This window comes from Oncorhynchus mykiss, chromosome 13 (assembly GCF_013265735.2).
Source record: "Oncorhynchus mykiss isolate Arlee chromosome 13, USDA_OmykA_1.1, whole genome shotgun sequence".
NCBI lineage: Eukaryota > Metazoa > Chordata > Actinopteri > Salmoniformes > Salmonidae > Oncorhynchus > Oncorhynchus mykiss.
In genome coordinates this window covers 15,735,810-15,742,156 of record NC_048577.1, presented here as the reverse complement: position 1 = coordinate 15,742,156, position 6,347 = coordinate 15,735,810, and positions in this window count along the sequence as shown.

The window sequence follows — 6,347 nt, the reverse complement described above, 5'->3', positions numbered from 1 at the left end:
CAGAAGATTGCCCTATTTGGTAAAAGACCAAGTCCACATTATGGCAAGAACAGCTCAAATAAGCAAAGAGAAACGACAGTCCATCATTACTTTAAGACGTGAAGGTCAGTCAATCCAGGAATATTTCAAGAACATTTAAAGTTTCTTTAAGTGCAGTCGCAAAAAACCATAAAGTGCAATGATGAAACTGGCTCTCATGAGGACCGCCACAGGAAATAAAGACCCATAGTTACCTCTGCTGTAGAGAATACGTTCATTAGAGTTAGCAGCCTCAGAAATGGGCAGTTAACTGCACCTCAGATTGCAGCCCAAATAAATGCTTCACAGAGTTAAAGTAACAGACACATCTCAACATCAACTGTTCAGAGGAGACTGCATGAATCAGGCCTTCATGGTCAAATTTCTGGTGGAAATCTGTGCTTTGGTCTGGAGTCCAAATGTAAGATTTTTTGGTTCCAACAGCCATGTCTTTGTGAGATGCAGACTAGGTGAACAGATGATCTCCGCATGTGTGGTTCCCAACGGGAAACATGGAGGGGGAGTGATGCTGTGGGGGTGCTTTGCTGGTGACACTGTCAGTGATTTATTTAGAATTCATGGCTACCACGGTATTCTGCAGCGATACACCATCCCATCTGGTTTGTGTTTGGTGGGACTATAATTTGTTTTTCCTCAGGACAATGACCCAAAACACACCTCCACGCTGTGTAAGGGCTATTTGACCAAGAAGGAGAGTGATGACCTGGCCTCCACAATCACTCAACCCAATTGAGATGGTTTGGAATAAGTTGGACCTCAGAGTGAAGGAAAAGCAGTCAACAAGTGCTCAGCATATGTGGGAACTCCTTCAAGATGGTTAGAAAAGCATTCCAGGTGACTACCACAATAAGTTGGTTAAGCTGTCATCAAGGCAAAGGGTGGCTACTTTGAAGAATTTAAAACCTAAAATATATATTTAACACTTTTTTTAGTTACCAAATGATTCCATGTGTTATTTAAAAGTTGTGATGTCTTCACTATTATTCTACAATGTACAATTTTTTTTTGTTTTAAATAAAAACCCTTGAATGAGTAGGTGTGTCCAAACTTTTGAGTGGTACTGTATGTTATGATTGTTATGACTGTGATGTAATCCCGTATTGTTTGCACAGTAGGCCTGAATGCAGTAAGCGCCCTCTTCAGTTATTCATAAAAGATACGAGGCCAGATCAAATGTAATATTTGTGACTGTCTTTAGCTGTGTGTCATTCAAAATATACAGTCTTAGGACAGTGACCGGTCCACCACCATGAGCTCTTCACACTAGGTCATTAGGCTCTGCTGTCAGACCAAGTTTCACATGAACAGGCTATAGTGAAACCTGCTGAGATGGCCTGCTCTACTGTCTACATAACCTCTACCTTGTGATGCTGTGATGTTACTCTCTCAAGCCAACAGCAATAGCACCTGTGACGTTTTCACTTATGGATTGTTTTGTAGGAGTCATTCATTTGTTTGTTTGTTCGTTCATATCTAAATGATCTTATTTAATCTAGTGCCTAATAGCAACGGCTGATTTCCAACACCTACCTCGCACAGTCACTCGATAAAAAACACACTGTTCCCCAACGACCTCAAAGCGAGAGCCCTGCATTACTGACGTCCTCCGCCTCACCAGCCGCCTCAGGTCTGTTGTTGACAGTTTGACAGTAGATCAATCGGATCATCACTCATGACTCTCAGCAGGATGCCTCCGTTGAGTGTCCATTGGACACAGTAACCTCGCTGGGATGAGTCGCACATGACTCAGCTCTACTGTTTCATGTTTGACAGTTCTCAGAGAGGCATCCGGTCAGGTCAACCTCGTGTGAGGTTGTTGAGGGAGCAGAGCTAATATTTGCACTAATTGGTGCAATTTGACATTGAAATGGATGTTAGCTATGAATTGAACAGGCACTTTATCTAGAAAAAAATAAGATGTAAGGAAGGTCTTTTCTAAGTAGCCTTTCTCATTGGCCTGCAATTTCAGAGTTTTCATACTAAAGGCTTTGTTGTTCCAATATACATACATTATGTTGTTGATCCATTATCCTAAATATGCTAACCTAATGTAAATAATGTTTATCATAACTTGGTTTAGTTACTCACACACTCACATTCACAAACATACACATGAACACTTACACAATTACACCATAGACCACCAGGCACTTTCTAACAAAGCACAATACCCTTTCCAAAAGGTCCTTTTTGGATTCTGGGCATATTCTGCAGTCCTGTGACCAACTATTTATTATGTCAAACGTTTTACTTTATGCAGGAGGCATAGATAGAGCTCTCATTTATGACAAACAGGCCCTGGTCATGTGCATACCATGGTACTAGCCAAGTACAGTTCAGATGGTTTTGAAGAAGCAATAAGGACATTTATAACACACGGATACTCAATCAGACACAGACACAGCTGTCTCAAAGACAGCCACCGGAATAGAGTCTCCATCATCCTTCCATTTCTCCCTCCCTCCCTCCCTCCCTCCCGTCCCTACTGTAACCCAACAGTACAGTTTCCTCACAGAGGGAAGGGTGGAATGAGGCTTGGCAGCCCCCCAGGCACGTGCTTCATCCCACCAAGCTCTCTCTCTCTCTGTCTGTGTCTCAGGTCAAATGGTTTGTGTCATATGACTCCCATCACCGTACACTGTCTGTGGCATCATGCTGCTTTTTGGTAAAAATATAAATTACACTTTTCAACATAGGGGCACTGTTCATGGTGTAGATGGGGGGTGGAGTGGAAGGGGGGTTGTGTGTGTGTGTGTGTGTGTGTGTGTGTGTGTATGTGTATGTTAGTGGGGGTGTTTCTCCCCTGCTGGGGCACGACACATGAAACAAATGTGCCAAGGCTGACTGATAGCCATAGTGATGTGTCGCAGGGAGTATTGGGGGACGGGAAACTGATCCTAGATCTGTACCTAGAGGACACTTCACCCTGGAGCGCTATTGAAGGTGCAGGCAGAAAAGGAAGCACAATGTTTACAACTGTTAGAAAACCAATCAAAGGCTTTTTACTTCCTCCTCATTTCAGCAGTCTTTCTGTACGCCCCTGTGGGCTGTATCCATAAAGCGTCTCAGAGTAGGAGCGCTGATCTGGGATCAGGTCCCCCCCCTTTCATCTTATTCATTATATTATGATCTAAAAGGCCAAACTGGTCCTAGATCAGCCTTCTTAGTCTGAGACGCTTTATGAATCCTGATCCACTTCCCTAGAGCATTGCTCTCCCAGTCCCAGTCCTTCATGGTAGCACAACAATACAGATCACATGCGTCCAGGAACCACTGGATTAAGGAGGAGAATACGACATGTGAAAAGTATCTACCACCACAGACTACCTGTCCACTCAGACTTTTTGAGAAAGCATCCAAATGAATCAAATCAAGTTTGATTGGTCCCATACACATATTTAGCAGATGTTATTGCGGCTTTAACGAAATGCTAGAGGCCCCGTTTATCACAGAGAAAGATTTATGGAGTCAAAGGTACTTATTCCCCAAACAACATAACTAAGATTCCATCAGACAGGAGCTAGGGTCTGTCATGGGATAAGTAATATGTCATGGGATAAGCAGTATATCACCATTATAACTAAATTGGATTACTGGGCGAGTGAGTATTTTCATGCTTGTCAGAAGTGTTATTTTTGTGGTTCCCCAGTTCCCTACTGTCTCCTCTAGATTGTCTGTTCTGGTGAGGACTGTTACATTACAGCCTTATTCTAAAATTGACTAAATCATTTTTTCCCTCATCAATCTACACACAATACCTCATAATGACAAAGGACGGGGAGCATTGCTACACAGCTATTTTCAGGTCTCTCCAGACATGTTCGGTTGGATTCAAGTCCGGGCTCTGGCTGGGCCACTCAAGGACATTCAGAGACTTGTTCCAAAGCCAATTCTGCGTTGTCTTGGCGGTGTGCTTAGGGTTGTTGTCCTGTTGGAAGGTGAAGCTTCACCCCAGTCTGAGGTCCTGAGCACTCTGAAGCAGGTTTTCATTAAGGATCTCTCTGTACTTTGCTCCGTTCATCTTTCCCTCGATCCTGACTACTCTGCCAGTCCCTACAGTTTAAAAACATCCACACAGCATGATACTGCCACCTCCGTGCTTCATCATAGGGATGGTATTGGCCAGGTGATGAGCGGTGCCTGGTTTCCTCCAGACGTGACGTTTGGCACTCTTGGTTTCATTAGACCAGATAATCTTGTTTCTCATGGTCTGAGAGTCCTTTAGGTGCCTTTTGGCAAACTCCAAGCGGGCTGTCATTTGCCTTTTACTGAAGAGTGGCTTCCGTCTGGCCACTCTACCATAAAGGCCTGATTGGTGCTGCAGAGATGGTTGTCTTTCTGGAAGGTTCCCCCATCTCCACAGAGGAACTCTGGATCTCTGTCAGAGTGACCATCGGGTTCTTGGTCACCTCTCTGACCAAGGCCCTTCTCCACCGATTGTTCAGTTTGGTCGGGCGGCCACCCCTAGGAAGAGTTTTGGTGGTTCCAAACTTCTTCCATTTAAGAATGACCAAGGCCACTGTATTCTTGGGAACCTTAAATGGTGCTGACATTTTTTTGGTACCCTTCCACAGATCTGTGCCTCGACACAATCCTGTCTTGGAGTTCTACGGACAATTAATTTGACCTCATTGCTTGGTTTTTGCTCTGACATGCACTGTCAACAGTGGGACCTTATATAGACAGGTGTGTGCCTTTCCAAATCATGTCCAATCAATAGAATTGACAACAGGTGGACTCCAATCAAGTTGTAGAACCATCTCAAGAATGAAAAATGGAAACAGGATGCACCTGAGCTCAATTTTGAGTCTCATAGCAAAAGGTCTGAATACTTATGTAAATGAGGTATTTCTGTTGATTATATTTTATAAATTTGCAAACATTTATAAAATCCTGATGTTGCTTTGTCATTATGGGGTAGTGTGTGTAGATTGATGAAGACATTTGTTTCTTTAATTGATTTTTAGAATAAGGCTGGAATGTAACAAAATGTGGAAAAAGTTAAGGTGTCTGAACACTTTCCAAATGCACCGTAAGTGAATGGGGGAGACATTGCGATACAGAGCGGTCTTTATCAGTAATCAACATCACTACTTAGCTCGAGAGAGAGAGAGAGAGAGAGAGAGAGAGAGAGAGAGAGAGAGAGAGAGAGAGAGAGAGAGAGAGAGAGAGAGAGAGAGAGAGAGAGAGAGAGAGAGAGAGAGAGAGAGAGAGAGAGAGAGAGAGAGAGAGAGAGAGAGAGAGAGAGAGAGAGAGAGAGAGAGAGAGAGAGAGAGAGAGAGAGAGAGAGAGAGAGAAAATAAATCCTGTACTGCATACATTTACCATACTCACCTTTATATCTACCACATGATACAAACCAACATCACAATACCCACTCCTACAACTGTAACTCCAAAATATCTTCCCCAGCTATACAGACAGCCCCCCCAACACATCATATCTCCTCAAACATCTCAACACATTTTATTATTTTATAGAACTCAAACTCAACCCTAAGGCGTGCAGAGACCATCCCATTAAACAATAGTAAAGAGTCTGTTATCCCCCCACCTTTGACCCTGTTCCTCCTTGTTAGCCAAATAGCTAACTTTGCCTGAGCAAACAGAAAGTTCAACAAAACACCGTTGGCTTTCTCCTTACTCAAATACCTGTATCCCATTATGAACATCCCAACAGTAAAAACCACCCCCAACCTCTCACACAGACATTCCAACAGAGACATTAATGTCATTAACCTGGTGCACACAGAAAACACATGAATCACAGTTTATTTTATTTTACAGAAAAGACACCCCTGCCCGATTCCCGGTTCAACCCGTACCAACCAGCTGCTAGTGGCAAGGGCTCCATGTAGAACCCTCCACACAGAGCAATGCCGCAGGCCTCCAGTTCTTAAGTTCACACAAGTCCCCTTTTTTGGGCAGGAGTCAGAGCCGCCCGATGGCAGCTCATCGGCATCTCTCCTACCCAGACGCATTCACGCAACACGCAAAAGAAGTCCTGTCCAATTATTCCCCAGACTTTTTTATAAAACTCCAGTCCATCGACCCCCGGTGCACGACCGGGGGACATCTGGGTTACGGCCTTTGCCAGTTCATGGGACAACAGAAGAATGTTAATGTCATCCTTCTGTGCCAGAGAGAGCTTAGGGAGTCCTGCGAACAAGACTTGAGCACACATAGGATCACACACTTCTGCCCTGTTCAATTCAGTATAAAACTCCACAGTCCGCTCCCACATCTCCCCCACCACAGAGGTCACCCGCCCTTCAGACAGCCGTAGACAATGCATACCCTTGGCTTCAC